The 23,077-nt window shown below is 42.4% G+C and overlaps 1 protein-coding gene across 1 annotated transcript in view; it reads right to left on the bottom strand.

Annotated features, from left to right (window-relative positions):
- The window catches only part of LOC122798552 (autophagy-related protein 9A-like), a 1,381,959-nt gene that overhangs the window by 273,963 nt on the left and 1,084,919 nt on the right, over positions 1 to 23,077 (bottom strand). The gene's annotated exons all lie outside the window — the stretch shown is intronic.

Here is a 23,077-nt window from a genome sequence, read left to right on the forward strand (position 1 = left end):
TCCAGAAGCTGGTAGAGTGTCTGTGATGTCTTGTTCATTGCTATTGCAACTCCTTTCTTAGCTCCTTTCCTGTCCTATCCGGATTCATCTTTTCTCCCACCCTTTCTGCACACATTCTTTCTTTCTTTTGATGATTATCTGGACTTCAGCATTCCACCACCAGTTTTCCTTATGTACCTAATTTACATACCTCGGGCTTGGCCACATATCTTCTGCAGTCTTCAGACAAGATGATCGGGAGAAACTGAGAAACTGGCATTCTTCATCAACTCCACCTATTTCCTCTTCTTCCTGTGGGGCTAAACGCCCAGATTAATGCCTTGAACTGTTGTGCTCTTTCTCCAGTCAACTTCCAGGTCTTCAGCCTTGTCTTTGCTGACCTTAGAGCCTTCTCTGACCAGTGCTTGCAGCAAACTGTGGCAACCAGTTGTTTATGCTGTCGTTTGACTGTTTCGCTGGGGATTACTTTGCAATCACTAATTCTACCCCAGTGCTCTTTGCTTACTAGGAGGAGGTCTAACTAAATTGCATGTTGGCCACTCTTGTATGCGATCTTGTGACTGTCTCTTTTGCTGAACCACACATTTGTCACCTTCAAGCCATTTGCCAGACAGAAGAGCAGAATAGTATTTCCTTCATTATTCCCGTTTCTCCACACGTGGCCCCAGGCAGTCCCAAGACCTTTATTTCAGCATCAGATGTAGTACCTAACTGTGATAAATGCTAGGAAGGGAGGCATGAACAGTATCAGCAGTGGAAAATAAATGAGGAATCGTGCATTAAGGTGGTTAAGCTGCCCACAGATGCAGGTGCTGACATATTTCAATGTGTAACTCATCATTCAGAGAATTCAAAGGTTAGATGCATTTTAACAGCCCTGCCTAAATTAAGATTACAGATTACAACAACAGATAAGGGCAAACAGCTAATTTAGTTCACCCACAAACATTTCAAAGTGCATGGGACCAAGGAACTGAAAAAAAAAAAAAAAAAAACAGAAGTTATGTACTTACCATAACGTTCCATGTGAGTTGTTTATCTCGCCTTTATTCTCACTGATGGGTTTGGAGCCGATCCTTGGCTCCGACATGGCCGATAGCAAGCTCAAGGTTTGCCAGTAGCTCAAGACCAAGCCCCTTATCCCACAATGCACTGCTGGAATTACCTCAGATCTTGTTTGCAGTAAATAACAGTATATACATATATACAACATATACATACCCTCTCATATATACATACAAAGAACACTTCCCAAAGGGGAAGAAGAAATATTCAATAACCAGGATGGTACTAGCCTCTAAGTCAACAGTCAGTCAGGAGTGGGAAGGAGAGAGGGACGTGCGAATAAAGGCGATATAAACAACTCACATGGAACGTTATGGTAAGTACATAACTTCTATATGTGAAGTTGTTAAATCTCGCCGTTTATTCTCACTGATGGGTAGCGTCCCTTGCACCCTCAACCCTGGGTGGCTCATGGGAGTATGTTCTTCAGCACCGCAGAACCAAAGGAAGACCTGTCCCTTGAAGCCCTATCTACTCTGTAATGTGTGATAAAGGTATAAGGCTTAGACCAAGTGGCTGCAGCGCAAATATAGTCAAGGGGCAATTTAGCTTGAAAGGTGGTAGAGACAGCTCTGGTAGAATGAGCTTTTGGTTTGTGCGTTAACGGCATGCTCATACTCTCATAAACAAAGGATATACAATCAGATAACCATTTAGATAAAGTTGTTTTAGCCACTGGATTGCCTTTTCTTGCTTCTGAGAAGGATACAAAAAGTTGTTCTGATTTCCTAATATCCTTAGTTGTGTCAAGATAAAATCTGAGCTGTCTATGAACATCAAGTTTGTGAAGCATATATTCCAATTTGCTTGTGTGGTTGGGGAAAATGACTGGCAGTTCAATGACCTGACTGACATTTGACTCAGAACAGACTTTAGGTAAAAATGAGGGGGTTGTTCTGAGAGATACTCTATCAGGATGGAAGATCATGTAGGGTGATCTGATAGATAATGCTTGAAGTTCTGACACTCTGCGGGCAGACGTAATGGCCACAAGAAATATTGTTTTCCAAGATAAAAATTTTAAATCACAAGAAGATGGTGGTTCAAAAGGGGGAAGAATAATTTGAGACAGCACAAGGTTTAAATCCCAGGGAGAAAAGGGAATTTTGATTGGAGGTCTCATATGAAGAACGCCTTTAAGGAAGGTTATAGATAATTTATGGCTCATAATATTTGAGCCACCAAGACCAAGGTGAAAATTTGAGATAGCAGCTAACTGAACTCGAACTGTAGCAGCTACTGCCCCTTCCTTGAAAATCTTTGTTAGAAATTCTAAGATCGAAGACAGCGGAGCTCGGAAAGGGTCAATGTTCTGCGCGTTGGCCCAAATTGAGAACCTTTTCCATTTACTGCCATATAATTTCCTGGTTGATGGCTTGTGAGAAGACAAAAGAATCTGTGTTGTATCTTCTGAAATTGAATGAAGCCTGGCAATTAGGGGAAGTGGATTAGCTAAGCAGTCAGTTTGAGGGACTGCAGAGAAGGATGAAGATCCCCTGACGGGTGAGTCAGAAGGTCTGGAACTGGGTCCAGGATCCATGGATCTTCCAACAGATGATGGTGGAGAAACGGAAACCAAATCTGTCGAGGCCAGTAGGGGGCTATGAGTATAACAGTCCTTCCCAGCGATTTTGCTTTCTGCAAAAATCCGGGTATTAATGGGAAGGGTGAAAATGCATAAAGGAGACCTGGGGGCCAATCGTGTAAAAGTGCGTCTCTCGGGGGATGACCTAGAGATGGTATTAGGGTAAAGTAGCTTCTGCATTTTGAATTGATGTGGCTGGCAAAAAGTTCACAGCAAGGCTGGCCCCATTTGCAGAAAATCAACTCCGCAACCTGTTGTTTGAGAGACCACTCGTGAGGAAGTAATAGTGCCCTGCTTAGCTTGTCCATTATCATGTTGGATTTTCCGGGGATGTACGTTGCTAACAGAAAACGTTGGGACGACACAGCCCACTGCCAGACCCTGAGGGCTTCTCGACAAAGGGGGTAGGACTTGGTTCCGCCCTGTTTGTTCACGTACCAGACTACTGACATGTTGTCGGTCTGAATTGCAATAGTCCCTAGAGGGACAGAGTCCTGAAAGTACTACAATGCCAGAAGTACCGCTCTCAACTCTAGAACATTGATGTGCAGATGTGATTGTTGATCTGTCCATGAGCCTTGGGTAGTCTTTCCCTGAAAATGCCCCCCACCCACCCTATCAGGGAAGCATCCGTGGTCACAGTGGCTACTGGGGGGGGGGAGACAAAGGGTCTTACGATTGTGACATGAAGAGACGTCAACCACCACCTAAGGTCTCTCCTGCAAGAATCCGTGATAAGAATCATGTGGTGCATTGGTAGTTTCTGGTAAGACCACTGAGCGAAGAGGAGCCATTGAAGAATTTGCATATGCATCCTTGCGAGTGGTATAGCCAGGATTGCTGCTATCATACCTAGTACTTTCAATACCTCCGCTGCTGTAGCTTTGTTCTTCGACACCAGTAAGCTGACATTTTCATGGAGAAGAGACTCTTTCGATAGGGAGACGTAGAGTGGTAGTTGAGGTATCTAACTCTGCTCCTATAAAAACGGTATGCTGAGATGGCAATAAGGCAGACTTTTCGAAGTTGATTGTAATGCCTAATTGATGGCAGAGTGTCAGAGTGTATTGTGTTGCCTGGGTCAATTGATGCCTAGTGTTAGAGGTGAGGAGCCAATCGTCTATTTATGGAAACACCTGGAATCCTAGATGCCTCAGGTGAGCCATGACCACTGCCATGCATTTGGTGAACACTCTGGGGGCTGTAGTGAGACCAAAGGGCAGGGCTCAAAACTGGTAATGATTGGCTCCCAGCCAGAAGGGCAGATGATCTCTGGAGCAGCTGTTCATCTTTATGTGATAGTACACGTCCTTGAGATCTATGGAGCACATCCAATCGCCTTTCCCTAAGAAGGGAAGAATGGACTGAAGCGTGACCATTCAGAACTTCTCTTTCTTTATGAACTGGTTGAGTCTGTTGAGGTCCAAGATAGGTCTCCAGTCCCCTGTTTTCTTTGGTACCAAAAAGAATCTTGAGTAAGTTCCGAATCTGACTTGGTCTGCTGGGACTGGTTGGATGACTCTTTTTTCTAGCAATCTGCGGACCTCTATGACTGCTTGTTCCCTGAGATTGGGTGGAACATCTGGAATTTTCTTTATAGGAATGGGAGGGGTGAAGAACTGTATGAAATATCCCCTGGAAATGATGCTTTGTACCCAAGTATGCAATGCTATATTTAGCCAGGCTTCTGGGTACAAAGACAAGTGACCCCTGACTACCTCCAGAGCCGAACAGTCGGGCCCCCTTTTAGGGGCGCTGCTAGGACTAACTGGAGAACTGACCCCTGTCACCCTGTTGCTGCGGACCCCCTCTGCCACGAGGGCGGCGTCTTCCACTATAACCCCTTCCTCTGCCCCTAGAGGGGGTTTCTCCACGTGTGTCCTGAAAGGCTGCCTGAGTTTTTCAGAACCACATTCCCCCCCTAGGGCCCTTGGGGTAGGACCAAGTGGGGGTGGAAAAATGGGCCCCAACGTCAGATAAGGTCTTGCCTTCCTGCTCAAACCTGGTTAACGTTTCCTTTACAACTAAATGTTTTACCTAGGTTTCGTCCTTTATTTTAACCAGACTTCTTCAGAAACAAACAAACCAAAAAAATGGTCAAGTCAAACCTTAAATACACTCATATTAATAAAATCAACATCAATTATCCAATAGAAGCATACCCATTTCACCTGCCCTATAACCAATTAAAGATATAAATGCAAAAGAAAAGAAATAAAGGAGGAATACACTTACAAGTTCATATTAAAATGATAAAATATAATCACTATACAGTTACAATCAAACATATGTATATATATGCATAAAAAATGAATAATAAATAGTAAAACGTGTAATAAAATAGTAAAGTGTTCCAAATGAAACACCTTAAGCACTAACATTTACCCCAAAAGGTGTCTTAACTTCAAGATGGGAACAATACTGATATGGTCATTAATGCCAGGAAATACGGTGGCATCCAATGTTAACTGCTACTTCATTTCACTAATGTCAAGGTGGACATCTAAGACGCCCCCTCGACTATCCTTTTGGATATGTTGTATAACACAAAACTTAAATTGGTGCCCACCATATTGTTGTATATGCCTGGCCAAAGCATTAGTATTTTTCTTATGCCTGATATCCGATACATGCTCACTAATCCTGTCTCTAAATGCTCTACAGGTTTTTCCCACATAAAATGCTGGGCACTAACAACACTTAGCCAAATAAACTACATTTTAGGTATGACAATCATAATTCCCATGAATGTTAATAAACATGTTGGCCACAAATACCTGAGAATGCGTGGACATGATGTAGCCACACATACTACATCTTCCACACTTAAAATTACCAAATGGTCTGTTCTGATTAAGTACTTCAGTACCACCCCAATCACCCCTTTCCAGGAGTTGCTTGAAAGACTTCCCTTTTCTATAAACAAATTTGGGAGGATTACTCAGTTTTTCCCAAACCATATTATCTAACTTAAGAAAAAACTGCCAAAAAGGAAACAAGTACCAATAAAACAAATTGGTCCACGACTTGGAAGGCGGTGCTGGAAATCCAGAAGTAAAAAGTCAAATAAAGAAGCTGGTACTCCTTCTTCTGCCCAAGCAGAAAATAAAAGGCTTCTTGTTGAATAAAAATCTCTTGTTTTATTAAAAAACAATCACAACATCAATCTCATCAAGCGCTTTCGCTCAGCACAATGCTGAGCTTTCTCAAGATAAAATCACTTCAAACTTGCCACTCTTAATATACATTTAAAATTCAATCAATTATTCAATTAATTAGGAAGAAGTGTCTATTTAACCCTTCATTTCCCTTTTCCTACAAGGCATGCTTTCAACCAGCCTTTACAAAATAAAAACTGTTGCAGTGTTAAAAGATGTAAACCGCTACAATGATCAATCGTTAATATATACATTGATTGCCATTAAATGTAAAAAAATGAAACAATGTTATAGTATCAATTTTGTATACTGCATTTATGTGTTTAATATTCAAACCTCCCATGCAACAATACCAAAAGGAATAAATGCTGTACTACATTGCCTAGTAAATGGATAACTAAAGCTTCATTTGTAAGACCTATTAATAATTTAATGCATCATAAAAAATGCTTCATAAAAAATACTTTAAATTAATCCTATGAGCACTGTGGGTCTAGATTCATAATTTTGCCTTCCTTAACTTCAAGACGCTGCTAATACTGCAAGCGTCATTTAGTCCTGGCCGCCTTCCTGCATCCAATCTCAACTGCCATATTAATTCTTTATATTCCAAAAGGGACCCCCAATCACCTCCCCTGACATCTGTTTTTACTTGCTCTAAAATAATAAATTTAATCTCCATATTGGGACAAAAAAGGGAATGCCTATAGAAAGCATTAGTTTCCTTTTTTCTAGTTATGTCATAGTGATGTTCATAGATTCGTCTTCTTAAGGTTCTCTCAGTCTTTCCTATATAGAAACTCTTGCATTTTGTGCATAAACCCAGATAGACAATAAATTTAGCATTGCAATTGTAGTAGCCCCTCGGTTGGCATAAAAATTTTCTTGATGGTAGGTATAATTTGTGTCCATTAAATATGGCTGGGCATTGTTTGCACATTCCGCACTTATATGTGCCTTCTTTTTTATTCCCATTACATCCCATTTGCTTAGTCTGTTTCATTTCTAACATTTCTTTTATATTAGTACCTATATATTATATATTATCTAACTTAAGTAATCTCCAGTTGTTACGTAAAATATCTATTATGTATTGGGTATCATAAGAATAAGTGGTAATAAAATACAATTCTGATACATTACTTGCATTGGTTTTCAAGCCTTCGTTTTCTCCATTGTTTACAATCCCACCTACACTAACTTCATTAGAATTGACATGGAATGTGGCAATGGTCTCCGTCCCTGTTGGTTCTCCACTAATTATCGTGGTTAGTAAGGCCTTATATATGCCATCATGCCTTCTTCTAATGACTTCATCACTTATTACTCCACACAAATCTATGGGATATCCTCTTTTTATGAACATACCCTTAATAAACTCCACCTCCTTCAAAAATTCAAATTCATCACTAACCATTCTGGCTGCTCTGACCATTTGGCCTTTAATAATGGCCTTCTTCTGATGTTCAGGATGCCAGCTAGAATAATTTAAATAAGAATTTGAAAAAGTAGGCTTTCTGTAGATGTTAAAGTTGACAGTATTGTTTATTTATTCGATGAACGAACCAATTTTCTCAACCGTACCCTCCCACACTATAAAAATGTCATCCAGAAAACGACTGTAATGTCGAATGTATCTCATAAACCCACTAGAAAAAACATATTCCTGTTCCCAGAAGGACATAATGTAATTTGCATAAATGGGGGCACAAGCCGCCCCCATTGCTACTCCTGTAATTTGTTTAAAATAATGCCCTTCAAAGAATATACAATTATTGTTCAAAACAACCTCCATCAAGGTTAAAAACAGATTAACACGATCTTGGTCATACAACCCGGTAGTCAGTAATTGATTTTCCAACCACTGTAAACCTGTGTCAGTAGGAATAACCGTAAATAAATTACAAACATCTATAGTCAATAATACGGTGTGTTCACTAATCATAAGTAACTTCAAATTTTCCAAAAAATGCCAGGAATCTCTTGTGATATAATCAAATTTCTTGATACCCTTCTGCAAATGAAAATCCAGGAATTTACCTATAAAACAAGTCTTACTTCGTTTCCCATCTACGATTGGTCTAAACTTAATGTTGGTTGGTTTGTTTCTGAAGAAGTCTGGTTAAATTAAAGGACGAAACCTAAGTAAAACATTTCATTGTGAGTGGTATTTGCTGCCTGCGGTTCCTGTTGTTTGGCTTGGTTGCTGCTCTACATTTTTTACTTGTCGGTGTGGAATTCAATTTATTGTTGTAATGGAGAGCGCGGAATCGAATTCAGACATCATGGGACTGTTGGAGCATATTAATTTACAATTGTCTTAGCATACCTTGCAAATTAAGCAGCTAGTGGAAAAACAACAATGTGTCGGTAGTCAAAGTGGAAATTTTGGGAGCATTGGTGTTCCCTTAACCCAACCTACACCAAGGGTATTGACAGTCACGAGTTCGCCATTGGGATCTTGTGAGGTGACTACTGGAGAGAGAGCCCAAAAAGGGCATAACGTGAACAATTGTGTTGGCATGGACAAAATGCAATGGAAAGTTAATAAATATGACTTTCAGTACGATAGTGTGTTGAAAGATGGGGCTAAAAAGGTTGACAAATCACTAACTGAACGTTTGAAAGAATTTGAGAAAAAATTGTTCAACATGAAAAAGTTACAAACTGAAAACTGCTATTTACACAAAAATGTTGAAATGGGTATGGTTCCGCGTGGACTGCGCACATGGAAGTATCCTAATGGTATTGAAAGGAATGAAGAGATGATTGAGGAGATACACAAATTATATGATCGGACAGGTTTGGACCTTATGAATATTATGATTAAGTATAACGATCAGTTAATTGCCCGTTATATGGCTGAATTAGAAGTCAAGAATGAAGCTATTTTAGCTGATCTTAATTTTGATTATTATGTGACCAATTATACCAACATGTTGGCGAGTGTTGATTCCAGTTGTTCGTTAATTCACCAAAGGAAATCCAATAAAATTGTACGAGACACTAATGAATATAAGAACAGGAGAGTTTATCCACTTTCCTTAGGTAACCGTGGTAACCGCACAATTTCAACCAATCATGAATTGGAGGTGGGACAGGAAATGACGGAGAAGCCGGATGAATATAAGAGATGGGCTAATGTGGTGGAATCCCCTTTAGATGGAGGCCCAAGGCGTTCCGAAAGGTTGAGAAATCGCGGACAAGGTGGTCAAAGGCATCAAAGCGACGATTCCCACGAATATCACAGGAAGGGGGCAAGACCAAAGGAGAATTGGACTTATCCTCAGCAGCAGCGGTATGTAGCCCAGAACAGGTGGAAATGGGTGAGAGTTTTGGACATGCTCTTGTAGCAGGTGAGATATTATCAAATGAAAACATTGTACAGGAAGAACATTTTAATCAGATCGATGATGATTTTTCTGAATGGATGCATTATGAACTAATTAGTTCTTGTAATCAACACCATGACGTTGGTGAAACAAAAAGTGCTAATTTTATAGCTGGCGACCATTATTCAACAACTAATTTGGAAGATACTATTCATTTGAGTAACACTAATGCATCTTGTGATAGTATATCACTATTCCATGATTCCAACGTAAGTAAAATAGAAGATTCGTTGGAGAACTTGAGCATTTACCCTGAATATGTGACTAATGGTGACTATGTGGTGAACGATGGTGATACATCAATGGTTCACAATTGTAAGCCTGCAGATACGTTTGTTGATGAATGTTGTGTATCAGTGTTAGCTTTTCCTACTGGATGTGATTGTGTTTCAAATAATGGACAACTTTTTTCTTCCTTTTTAGTGAATTCAATTGATGTCAATAATGTTGAATCATTTATTGCCGACGAAATTAGTGATGGGCAACTATCTCAATTGTGTGAGGCTATTGATGCTGGACATGAACACGAGAATTTTACAACAACGGGTCATCCAGTAGTTATTTCTAATGCATTTGAGGATTATAGAGTATACAATTATTCTTCCAAAAAAATAACAGAGGGACATGTTCAATTGTTGGCAAAAGGATTTTCCTTTGTGCCTGTTGTCAGGGGTAAACTAAATCAGATATTAATCGATTTAAAAATGTTTACCAGGAAAATGAATCTGAGGTTGGTATTTCAGGACACAACAGTGTCATGTAGTGAAATATTGAAAAAACCTAGTAAGTTTAACCCTCCTTTAAATAGTACAGTGGCATTATATGAAAAGATTTGTGAGCTGGACATAAGACATCTTATGTCCAGAAGTAGAAATCACGCTAAACGAAAGGTATTTGATATGACCAATAATTTAAATATTGATGAAAGAACTTGTTTGAATGAGTTGGTCAATGACAATACAATCAGGTTCATGAAACCTGACAAGGGTAGTGGCACTGTTATCATGGACAAAAATGATTATATTAATCATATGTTGTCTATGTTAAATGATGACGCATATGAGGAAAGTAGTTTAAATCAGGTTAACATAGCTTATTCTAAAATTGATCTGCTAATTGAATATTTGCTAACATAGGGGCAAATTGATGAGACTGAGTATTACTATTTAAAGAATGATTATCCAATGATAAGTGGAATTTTTGGTATACCAAAGATTCACAAAGGATTGGATAACATTAAGTTTAGACCAATCGTAGACGGGAAACAAAGTAAGACATGTTTTATAAGTAAATTCCTGGATTTTCATTTGCAGAAGGGTATCAAGAAATTTGATTATATCACAAGAGATTCCTGGCATTTTTTTGGAAAATCTGAAGTTACTTATGATTAGTGAACACACGGTATTATTGACTATAGATGTTTGTAATTTATTTACGGTTATTCCTACTGACACAGGTTTACAGTGGTTGGAAAATCAATTACTGACTACCGGGTTGTATGACCAAGATCGTGATAATCTGTTTTTAACCTTGATGGAGGTTGTTTTGAACAATAATTATATATTCTTTGGAGGGCATTATTTTAAACAAATTACAGGAGTAGCAATGGGGCCGGCTTGTGCCCCCATTTACGCAAATTACATTATGTCCTTCTGGGAACAGGAATATGTCTTTTCTAGTGGGTTTATGAGATACATTCGACATTACACTTGTTTTCTGGATGACATTTTTACAGTGTGGGAGGGTACGGTTGAGAAAATTGGTTCGTTCATCGAATAAATAAACAATACTGTCAACTTTTTGAAGTTACCCATACTTATAGTAAGGATGAATTGTCCTAATTGGATGTTAACCTGAAAATTGATAGGGTTAAAAGGTCATTGGCTTCTAACATCTACAGAAAGCCTACTTTTTTGAATTCTTATTTAAATTATTCTAGCTGGCATCCTGAACATCAGAAGAAGGCCATTATTAAAGGCCAAATGGTCAGAGCAGCCAGAATGGTTAGTGATGAATTTGAATTTTTGAAGGAGGTGGAGTTTATTAAGGATATGTTCATAAAAAGAGGATATCCCGTAGATTTGTGTGGAGTAATAAGTGATGAAGTCATTAGAAAAAGGCAAGATGGTATATATAAGGCCTTACTAACCACGATAATTAGTGGAGAACCAACAGGGACGGAAACCATTGCCACATTCCATGTCAATTCTAATGAAGTTAGTGTAGGTGGGATTGTAAACAATGAAGAAAACGAAGGCTTGAAAACCAATGCAAGTAATGTATCAGAATTGTATTTTATTACCACTTATTCTTATGATACCCAATACATAATAGATATTGTACGTAACAACTGGAGATTGCTTAAGTTAGATAATATGGTTTGGGAAAAACTGAGTAATCCTCCCAAATTTGTTTATAGAAAAGGGAAGTCTTTCAAGCAACTCCTGGAAAGGGGTGATTGGGGTGGTACTGAAGTACTTAATCAGAACAGACCATTTGGTAATTTTAAGTCTGGAAGATGTAGTATGTGTGGCTACATCATGTCCACGCATTCTCAGGTATTTGTGGCCAACATGTTTATTAACATTCATGGGCATTATGATTGTCATACTAAAAATGTAGTTTATTTGGCTAAGTGTTGTCAGTGCCCAGCATTTTATGTGGGAAAAACCTGTAGAGCATTTAGAGACAGGATTAGTGAGCATGTATCGGATATCAGGCATAAGAAAAATACTAATGCTTTGGCCAGGCATATACAACAATATGGTGGGCACCAATTTAAGTTTTGTGTTATACAACATATCCAAAAGGATAGTCGAGGGGGCGTCTTAGATGTCCACCTTGACATTAGTGAAATGAAGTAGCAGTTAACATTGGATGCCACCGTATTTCCTGGCATTAATGACCATATCAGTATTGTTCCCATCTTGAAGTTAAGACACCTTTTGGGGTAAATGTTAGTGCTTAAGGTGTTTCATTTGGAACACTTTACTATTTTATTACACGTTTTACTATTTATTATTCATTTTTTATGCATATATATACATATGTTTGATTGTAACTGTATAGTGATTATATTTTATCATTTTAATATGAACTTGTAAATGTATTCCTCCTTTATTTCTTTTCTTTTGCATTTATATCTTTAATTGGTTATAGGGCAGGTGAAATGGGTATGCTTCTATTGGATAATTGATGTTGATTTTATTAATATGAGTGTATTTAAGGTTTGACTTGACCATTTTTTTGGTTTGTTTGTTTCTGAAGAAGTCTGGTTAAAATAAAGGATGAAACCTAGGTAAAACATTTTGTTGTGAGTGGTATTTGCTGCCTGCGGTTCATGTTGTTTGGCTTGGTTGCTGCTCTACATTTTTTACTTGTTGGTGTGGAATTCAATTTAAAGTTTCCTTTACTTTGGGCCGAAACAGTGATGAGCCATCGAATGGGGTATTAATAAAGGAAGACTTAAAGGGTTCTGCAAAGGAACAGAGACGCATCCATGCTTGTCTTCGAAGAGCAATGCCTGAACTAGTGGCTCTACTCGAACCATCAGCTGCATATGATATGAGACGCATGGACGAGTTCACTACTGAGTTTAGGGTAGCGAGCTGGGCATTGACTTTGTCGGCCACTCCTGCAGCTACCGTACCCTGGAGTGTATCTCCTAGCTCTTTCAGGAGATCTCTCTGTAGTCTTGTAAAATGGGTTAAGTAGTTCAGTGATCGCAGAGAAAAAGTCGCTGAACTAAACATGCGCTTCCCATATATATCCATAACCCTGGAATCTCTGCTAGGGGATGGATTGAAGAGGATGTCTCAGATACTTCCTTTATGGTGGCTGCAGCTACCACCATGGAATCAACAGGCACTCCTTTTGTCAAAAATGTCTTGTCCACTGGGGCAGATATGAATTTATTGGGTCTACGAGGGACAGGTTCCATGGCCTCCGGTGACTCCCACGCCTTACGAGGGATCAGTTCCATGAGCTCGTTGTACGGCGGAGACACTCAAGAAGTGGAAGGTTGAGACACAAAAGCCTTCAAGAGCACGGACTCATCCTCAGTAGGGGTCTTGGACTGCCAATCGCCCCTCTGACTAAGGATCTCTAGTATCTCTGCAAAGGAGATATCTCCTCAGAGGGGGATCGAGGGGACCCTTCTGACTCATCTAAGTCCATGTCAGATGTCAAAGACTCCTGTGGGGAGTCTAACTGCCTCCTCTTGCACAGTCTCTTCCTGGGAACCTCCTCAGTGGGGGGATCTGGGGAGGTCTCAGAAGAGCAGGGGACACCCTGTGGGGGTACTTCAGGCTTGGGGTCTCTATGCTTAGAGGGATCGGTAGATGAAGAAGCAGACACAGGAGATTGAGGGGAGAGGGAAAGCTGAACCCATGCTGACGTTGTCTTTAGAGACAAAATAAGAAGTAATGTACCTACCATAACGTTCCATGTTAGTTGTCTTCTCTCGCCTTCTTTCTTGCTGGATGGGTTCGGAGCCGATCCTCGGCTTTGACTCGGCACTTGCTAAGCTCGAGAGCTAATTTTACCAGCTCGAGGCAACCCTATATCCCATGATGCAAGGCGGAGACTACCCAGATCTCGTTTGGTAGCTAAGAAAAATATGGAATATATTCTTCCAACTGTAGAGGAGGAAGAAAAAGTAATAATACTAAAAATGACAATCATAATCATCATAATCCTCTGAAAGGGATCAACCTAATCTAGTGACACTAGAAGCTGATTAGCTAGAAAAAGGATAAAGCCTCTTAAGAGAAGAGGCATAATCTTCTCGGTCTGACCAGGCTAGGGGGATGGAGGGTGGGACGCAAGAAAGAAGGCGAGAGAAGACAACTAACATGGAACGTTATGGTAGGTACATAACTTCTTAATGTTAAGTTGTCAATCTCACCTTCATTCTTGCTGGATGGGACCATGTCCCTAGCACCTCTATCCTGGGTGGCTCAATGGAACAGACTCTTGAGAACGGTGGAACCAAAATTCGCTCTGTCTCTGGAGGCCAAGTCTAATTTGTAATGTGAAACAAAGGTATGAGGAGAGGCCCATGTGGCTGCTGCACAAATAGTGTCTACTGGAAGTCTAGCCTGAAAAGCTGTAGATGTAGCTAGAGCTCTGGTAGAATGGGCTTTTGGCCTAGAAATCAACTCTTTTCCTCTAAGCTGATAAATGTAAGTAATCACAGAAGACAGCCATCTAGACAAAGTCACCTTGGAAACTGGGACGCCTTTCCTGTTCTCTGCATAGGATAGAAACAGTTGATCAGATTTCCTAAAATGTTTAGTTTTGTCTAGATAATATCTGAGTTGGCGGTGAACATCAAGACAATGTAATTTTTGTTCCGCTCTATCAGAATAATTTGGGAAAAAAACTGGAAGATCAATGGATTGATTTAAGTTAGTCTGCAATGTCACTTTGGGTAGGAAAGACGGATTAGTCCTTACAGATACCCTGTCTTTGTGGAAGATTAAGTAGGGAGGACGAATGCAGAGAGCATGAAGCTCAGATACTCTCCTGGCAGAAGTAATGGCGACTAGAAAGAGTGTCTTCCAAGAAAGAAATTTCAATGAACAGGCAGCCGCAGGTTCGAAAGGGGGGAGAATCAAGGATGTTAAAATTAAATTTAGATCCCACTGTGGTGGGTGATCTCTAATCGGAGGTTTAAGTAAAAAGATACCTCGAAGGAATGCCTTGCAAAGTTTATGTGACATAATGTTGCGGTCCAACAGGCCTATATGAAAATTCGAAATGGCTGCCAGCTGAACTTTTACTGTGGAGGAAGAAGATCCTGAATGAAAAATCTCAGCTAGGAAGTCCAAGACCGAATGAATCGGAGCAGTATAGGGGTCTATATTCCTAGCTTTTGCCCAGAAGGAGAAACGTTGCCATTTACTAGTGTAAATCCTTCTGGTAGAAGATTTAAGGGAAGCTACTATGATATCCCGGATGGGATTAGAAATCATAGGAAGCCTGGCTAAGGATGGAAGTGGAGCAACCAAGCAGTGAGGTTGAGAGGAGGTATGGATTGGTGCAGCTGCCCCGACTGGTGGGTCAGAAGATCTGGAACCGGGTCCAGATGCCATGCCTGTACCAAGAGATAACGATGTAGGAACGGAAACCATATCTGTCGAGGCCAATAAGGGGCAATGAGAATCAACTTGGCTCTCAAGGCGGTTGCTTTCTGAATTACTTGAGGTATCAGGGGAAAGGCATAAAGAAGTCCCCAGGGCCAATCTTGGGTTAGAGCGTCTCTGGGGTGATGGCCTGGAAGGGGGAAGAGAGAGAAGAAGTCTGGGCATTTGCTGTTTTGAGGTGTAGTGAAAAGGTCGCAGAAAGGAAGGCCCCACTCTTGAAAAATCTCTTCCGTCACTGATTGTTTGAGAGACCACTCGTGTGGCATGAGAATAGCTCTGCTCAACCTGTCCGCTATGATGTTGGATTTCCCGGGGATATGCGTTGCTATCAGAAACCACTGAGAAGAGATTGCCCACTGCCAAAGTCTGAGAGCCTCTCGACACAGTGGATAGGACTTGGTTCCGCCCTGTTTGTTGATATACCACACTACGGACATATTGTCCATTTGGACTGCAATAGTTCCCAGGGGAAGAGAGTCGTTGAGGGCTTGCAACGTTAAAAGCACTGCTCTCATCTCTAGGACATTTATGTGCAGATGGTATTCAAAAGGTTGCCAAGTGCCATGGACCATCCTGCCCTGATAATGCCCCCCCACCCGATCAGGGAGGCGTCCGATGTAACTGTGGTGACCGAGGCAAAAGGAACAAAGGGTCTGCCCTGATGGACTTGAGGGGACGATATCCACCAGGTCAGATGCCTTTTGCAAGTTGGAGTTATTGTGATCTTGTGACGCATGGGAAGTTGTTGAAAGGACCATTGGGCCAATAGCATCCATTGTAGAAGACGCATGTAAAAGCGGGCAAAGGGAAGAAGTGTTATGGCAGCCGCCATAAGACCCAATACTTTCAGAGCAAATCTGGCCTGAATTTTGTTGCTGAGAAGAATCACCTGGACGTGACTTTGAATGTCCAAAATCCTTTGGTCTGTTAACTTTGCTGAAAGTTGTACGGTGTCCAATTTTGCGCCTATAAAAGTAATAGATTGACAAGGCGACAAGGCAGATTTTTCGAAATTTATAGAAATCCCTATCCCTCTGCAAATGTGAATGGTGTAATCTCTGGCTTGGAGAAGTTGATGCCTGGTGGTGGCAGTGAGGAGCCAGTCATCTAGATATGGAAACACCTGGAATCCTTGACGTCTCAGGTGAGCCGTAACCGCTGCCATACATTTGGTGAACACTCTGGGGCTGTAGTGAGTCCAAAGGGCAGGGCCCTGAATTGGAAGTGACTGGTCCCCAGCCGAAAGCGGAGAAATCTTCTGGAGCCTGTGAATTTTATGTGATAGCACGCATCCTGAAGATCTACCGAGCACATCCAATTGTCCTTGCCCAGAAAGGGTAGAATGGACTGAAGCGTGACCATCCGAATCTTGTTTTCTTTACAAACTTGTTTAGTTTGCTCAGATCTAATATTGGTCTCCAGTCCCCTGTCTTTTGGTACTAAAAAGAACCTTGAGTAGATTCCGGATCCTATTTGGTCTGCTGGGACTGGCTGGATGGCTCTTTTTGCTAGCAGTTTTGATATTTCTGATACTGCTAGTTCCCTTAGACCGGTGGAACGCCTGGAAGGGTTCCCTTTGCTGAATTGGGGTTTGAATAAAGGGAATTTTGTAACCCTCGGATATAATCGACTGTACCCATTTGTCTTGAGAAAGGGAAAGCCAGGCTATTGGGTACAGCGATAATCTTCCCCGACTGCCTCGAAGGTGGACAATCGGGCAACATCTCAGGGATGCTGGAAGGGTTTGTCAGAAAGAGGCTCTCTGCTACCCTGATTCTGCGGACCCCTCTGCCCCTAGGGTGGCGTCTGTTGTTGTTACCCTCTGCCTCTGGGGTAAACTGACCTCGTGTCAGGCGTGACTCCTTGAGATTTGCGGAACCACATTTTCCCTCCCTTCTGACCTTTTGGGTAAGGTCTTGAAGGGTGGAGAACGGACTCCTACGGCAGAAAGAGTCTTGCCATCTTGTTCACATCTAGTCAAAGTGTCTTTCACTTGAGGTCCGAACAAGGTCGAACCATCAAAAGGGGAGTTTGTGAAGGACGCCTTGAAGGGGTCTGCAAAATTACAAAGCCGCATCCAGGACTGACGCCTTAAAGCCACTCCTGTGCCTGCGGCTCTACTCGCTCCATCGGCTGCATAAGAAATGAGCCACATGGAGGAGTTAACAATGGAGTTTAGGATTCCTAGCTGTGAGCTAATCTTATCCTGAGACTCAGCAGCTGACGGATCCTGTAAAACTTCTCCCAACTCTTTAAGAACATCTCTTTGAAGGCGGGTGAAGTGACACAAGTAGTTCAGCGACCGCATGGCAAAGGTCGCTGAAGAAAAAATCCGCTTGCTGTACCTGTCCATAGTCCTAGAATCCTTATTAGGAGGATGGACAGGTACTGAAGGGTCAGCTAGCTCCTTCTTGGTGGCTGCAGCCACCACCATGGCATCAACCGGGACACCTTTTGTCAAATATTGCCTATCAGGTGGGGCCGTAATGAATTTAGAAGGCCTCCTAGGAATAGGTTCCACCGAATCCGGGGCCATCCACGCCTTCCGAGCCACCACGTCCATAAGAGGGTCAAAAGGCGGAGATACCCAGGAGGTGGAGGGTCGAGATCCGAACGCCTCCAGGTATACTGACTCATCCTCAGAAGGATTAAGGGAGGGCCAGTTCCCCCTCTGCTTAAGGAGTTCAAGGATGTCTGAGAAAGAGACATCCTCAGAGGAGGACCTTGGGGATCCCTCCGACTCATCCAAGTCAGTATCAGATGTAATAGACTCGGGGGAGTCTAGATGATTCCTCTTACATGTCCTCTTACGCGGAGGTTCACCTGATGGATCAGGAGAAGCCTCGGAAGAGGAAGATATTACTAATGGGGAAACCTGAGGCGTGGGATCTCTGGGACCAGGAGCAAGAGAATGGGAAGAGACGTCAGCAGGCACTGTAGTGGGAGGAGCTGATGGAACTGACCGTTGACTACGCCGAGGGGCTAGTACACTCCGCATCACCTCGAAGGCTCCCCCATCAGAGAGACCAGAAGGTTCCCACTCCGAAGAGATAGGAACTTCAGGCCTCACCGAGAGGGAAGGCTCCGAGGCAGATGTCCTGGCTGAGCTCACCAACGCCGAAGCGCCGAGAGGGAGAATGGGGTCGGACAAGGGTCTGATGCCACTCGCCCCCTCGGAGCCGACGAGAGAGACCAGACGCCCGGATCCCTCCAATGAAGGCCTCAAGGAGGAAATCGGAGCGGAGGACGATGGAGCCGAAGGAGGTGGTATCGGCTCCGATGCCACAACGGTCACGGCTCCGAGGAGCTCCGGCTCCGAGCTCTGTAAGAGAGTCGAAGGAGGAATGTCAGGTGGATGTGAAATAGCTATCGTCTGTTGAGACAGGCTATGGAGCATTTGGGCCAATGCCTGAGACTTTAATAGTCTACTCACCACTCTCTCGAGGTCGTGATCAGACAGCCTGGACGACTGAGAAGAATGGCTCCGATGGCTCCGCTCCGAGAGCAGAGGTGATCTCGGAGCCGAACGTATCGATTCCAATGAGGGGGATCGAGATCTCTTTTTAGAGGTAGGTGGAGCCGAGGATAGGTCGGCTCCAGCTGGAGCCGACACTGATTGTCCAGATCTGGCAGTATCGGCGCCGGATGGAGCCAATACTGTGACTTCTAAAATGGAAGGATCGGCTCCAGCCGGAGCCGATCTCGACACTGAAGGAGCCAAACCAGTAGCCGACGGCTTGGGACTTGCAGCCGAAGGCTTCACAGGTTTCGAGGGCTTCCCCGGAGCCGACTTAGTCGGGGAGCTCTCAGGCTTTAACAAGCCCCTCAATATTAATTTATTTCTGCGCTCCTGCAGGACTCTTGGGCTGAAGGCATGACAGATAGCACAAGAGTCCTGCAGGTGCAGAGGTCCCAGGCAGTAAACACAAGAAGTGTGACCGTCTGTCAGAGACATCTTCTGACAGCACGAGTCACACTTCTTGAAGCCTGAGACCTTTGTGTCCTTCGACATAGCTGTGTCAAGGAAACACAAAAAACACAGACACACACACACAAATAACACCCAATCCAATAAACTAAAACTAAACAGGGATACAACACACTCAAACACACACACAATCCCTGACAGGAAAAATAGGGGAAGGCCTAAGGCCTAACCTAGGGAAGGGGATAAATAACCCGAAAAAAGGGAACACTAACGGGAATAGGGTTAAAATAAACGTTAAAGTTCACAAAACAACTAAGGTTATGAAATTTAAAGGGGGTGAGACTAAAAGTCTTAATATGAAGAAAACTTACCTAGAGCTGGTAAAAGAGGCACCTCGTCAGCGAAGCGGCAAACGAGATCTGGGTAGTCACCGCCTTGCATCATGGGATATAGGGTTGCCTCGAGCTGGTAAAATTAGCTCTCGAGCTTAGCAAGTGCCGAGTCGGAGCTGAGGATCAGCTCCGAACCCATCCAGCAAGAATGAAGGCGAGATTGACAACTTAACATCTCTCCTCATAGCATCGAAGGCACAATGGCTCCGACGAGAAGGAGTGGACGGACTCATGAGTACCGTCCGATGCTCCCGCATGGAAATCCTGGGCTCCGAGCCCGAGGTAGGAGCCGAGCTCATCCGAGCTGAAGCCCTGAGAGGAAGAGTCGGTGCGACTATCCTCCCCGGACCCGACGGGACAGCGTCGGCTCCTAGAGTCCTTGGTCGGCACCGAGGACATCTGAGTAGATGGAGCCGATAACACCGGTGCGGGTATCGACTTCAAGGGTTCGACCACCATCGGTTCAATTTCCTTTGGCTCCGAGAATCCAGTACGGCTCGGAGGAGGAGTAGTCCGGTTCCATGGTCTTCGGTACTGACGAGCTGGTTGGGGTCGACAACAATTTGGCAAGTCCTGGTCCCTGTAAAAGCTTCTGCACTAGCCGATCCAAGTCCAAATCTGAAAGGCTGACTGAAGACTTGGCTGAAAGCCCTGAAGATGCTGACTGGAGCAGAGGTGAAGAAGGAACTTCAGAGACCGGCTCCAATACTGAGAGGTAGCTCCGAATCAAAGGTACACGGTTCCAATGACTGTGGAACCGATGACCCTCCTTCTGAAATCTTAGCCTTTTTTGAGACCTTATCTGAAGACTTGGACTTTGAGGATTTGGATGATGTACTAGCACCCTCATGGCTACTCAAGACTTCCGAAAAAGATTGCTTTAGCAATCCCCTGTCTATAAGTTTCCTCCTTCTCTCCAAGAGAACTCTTGAAGAAAAGGAGTGGCAAATGCTACAGGTGTCTTGGAGGTGTTTAGGTCCCAGACAGTAGACACATTTAATGTGTCCATCAGTAACAGACATTTTCTGCCCACAATCTGTGCATTTTTTGAAACCCGATTTGGGATGGGATTTCTCCCTATCATCCGACATAGTTAAGTGAAAAAAGCAGTAAATTAGATACACAACAACTAAGCCCAAACCGGACACTAACTATAACAGTATATATATATTTTGAGCAAAAAATATAGATACAAATATAGGGCTAAGAGGCCCACAGAAAAACTTGACTATAATAAAGATTAATAGTACAGAAAAGGGGCTTAAGGCCCACACAAACTAAGAAGCCAACAAGGCCCTAACTTTTAAACTATTTCTACTATCTAGAGAGGAAATATAGTGCTGCGGTAGCGTTGTCGCCTCACAGTAAGACGTTGTCCTGTTCGATTCTCAGCTAAAGCATCTTCTGTGTGGAGACATGTGTAAATGGGTGTACCTTCGTTCAAGGTTGTGCGTCAGGGCTGGCAACTCGGTACGTAAAAATCTACTGCCAATCATTAGCGGACCGGAGTTCCGCTGTGGCGACCCCTAACCGGGAAAAGCCAAAAGATACAACAGAGAGTAAATATAATAGTACTAACACACACTATATATATATATATATATATATATATATATATATATATATAAATAAAACAAAAAGAAAACTTTTTTATAGACTTGCCATTAATTTGTTTCTAAAATGGTCCAAGCTAACTGGAACACCGAGATCTCTCTTGCCGCGGCAAACTAGATCTGAGGTAATTCCAGCAGTGCATTGTGGGATAAGGGGCTTTGTCTCGAGCTACTGGCAAACCTTGAGCTTATCGGCCGTGTCAGAGCCGAGGATCGGCTCCAAACCCATCAGTGAGAATAAACGGCGAGATTTAACAACTTCACATCACTAGTTTAGGTCCAATGCAAAATGTGCACACGGGAAACAAAAACCTAGCAGCAGAGTGTAGCAATGAAAAATGATGTAATAAGTACGCCTTACTCAAGCACCTTAAGTTTACCAGTAAGGAAAGGAGGGAGCAATTGGGCATGACAGTACCTACCAGTATCAGAACAGTATGAAGACTCCTGCAGGGCATACCTTTCAGCCTCTTAGAAGAAGAAATCTGGACAAAGCCACATATAATGGGGGGACAAATGCCCTAAAATAGGGACACTTTTTAAATACTGCTCGTACTACAAACTTAGAAAGTTGACAGACTAACAGGTTTTGCATGAGCATGAATTTTCTAAAGGACATGAAGTCTGAAACTCAACTGTCTGCCATTATTGTCTGACTTCAGTCTTCAATGATTTGCCAGAAAACCACACTTTTATGATAAACGGACCAAAAATATGAGGGAAAAATATGGATAGTTGAGAGGTATGCTGCAGGGCAGCATTATTTATTACCTATTTGACATTTGTTGACTGGGTTAGTCCAACTGAGCCAAAGCCCTTTTTCAGTGCAGGCCTGGGGAGAAAAGCTCCAGAATTACAAAAAAAAAAAACGTAGAAAAACGAAACTCAGATACTCAGCATCTTTCAAAGCAGTAGCTATGTGAAAATAAAAGGATGCAGTCTAGACCCACACAGTGGAGAAATGTCACAACATATATTTTTTCACAGGCAAGCAGGTTGGTGCACAGGAAAAAAAATCCTGCTACTCAGTAGATGGCACCTTTAAGATTCTCCTGGTAGTTGGGTCAATTCAAGTACATATGCAAGACGTATAATGCATTTCTTGAGGAAGGGCATGAAGAAACAATCTACTGGTTAGCTAACACTTGTAGTTTACCAGAATCTGTTGTCAAAAGTGTGAGTGTGAGTGTGAGTGGGAGTGAGTGGGAGTGTGTGTGTGTGTGTGTGTGTGTGTGTGTGTGTGTGTGTGTGTGTGTGTGTGCGAGTGTGTGTGATATGTCTTGGTCAGATTCCCAAGTTCTGTAATGAAACCTCTTTCCTCCAGTTTGAGAAGATCAAGCACACTGAAGACAGCATTCAAAACACTGGATGTTCAAGGAGACTTGCCAGATCTCATCCAGTAGGGCCTAAAATAACTACCTTAAGGCTGACTCACACACCTATGGTAATATCCTTGTGGACTTCCCCAGCCTATTTCTATAGTACATGTTGTGTTTATTTTGAATTGCATATGGCTGAATTTATGTTTTTAAGTGTCAAATGAAAGCACATGACAGATTAGCTTGTACATGACAAACTGATCTAAACTGTGTAAATAGTTTACTGAATAATGAGAGTTATAGCTTCAAAGTGTTATCATCAGTGATTCAAAAATGTATAAATAAGGTTGCTGAAGAAAGGTGAACGTAAGATGGAAATTTTACTTGAAGCAATAAGGATGAATACTTTCAAAAAAGAAAGAAAATGGCCATATTAACCAGAGTATTCAAAACGTTTAGGCTCTGCCACTCAAGAATTT

The sequence above is a fragment of the Protopterus annectens genome, chromosome 3.part1, assembly GCF_019279795.1.
Source record: "Protopterus annectens isolate FY-2018-M chromosome 3.part1, PAN1.0, whole genome shotgun sequence".
Classification (NCBI taxonomy): Eukaryota; Metazoa; Chordata; order Ceratodontiformes; family Protopteridae; genus Protopterus; species Protopterus annectens.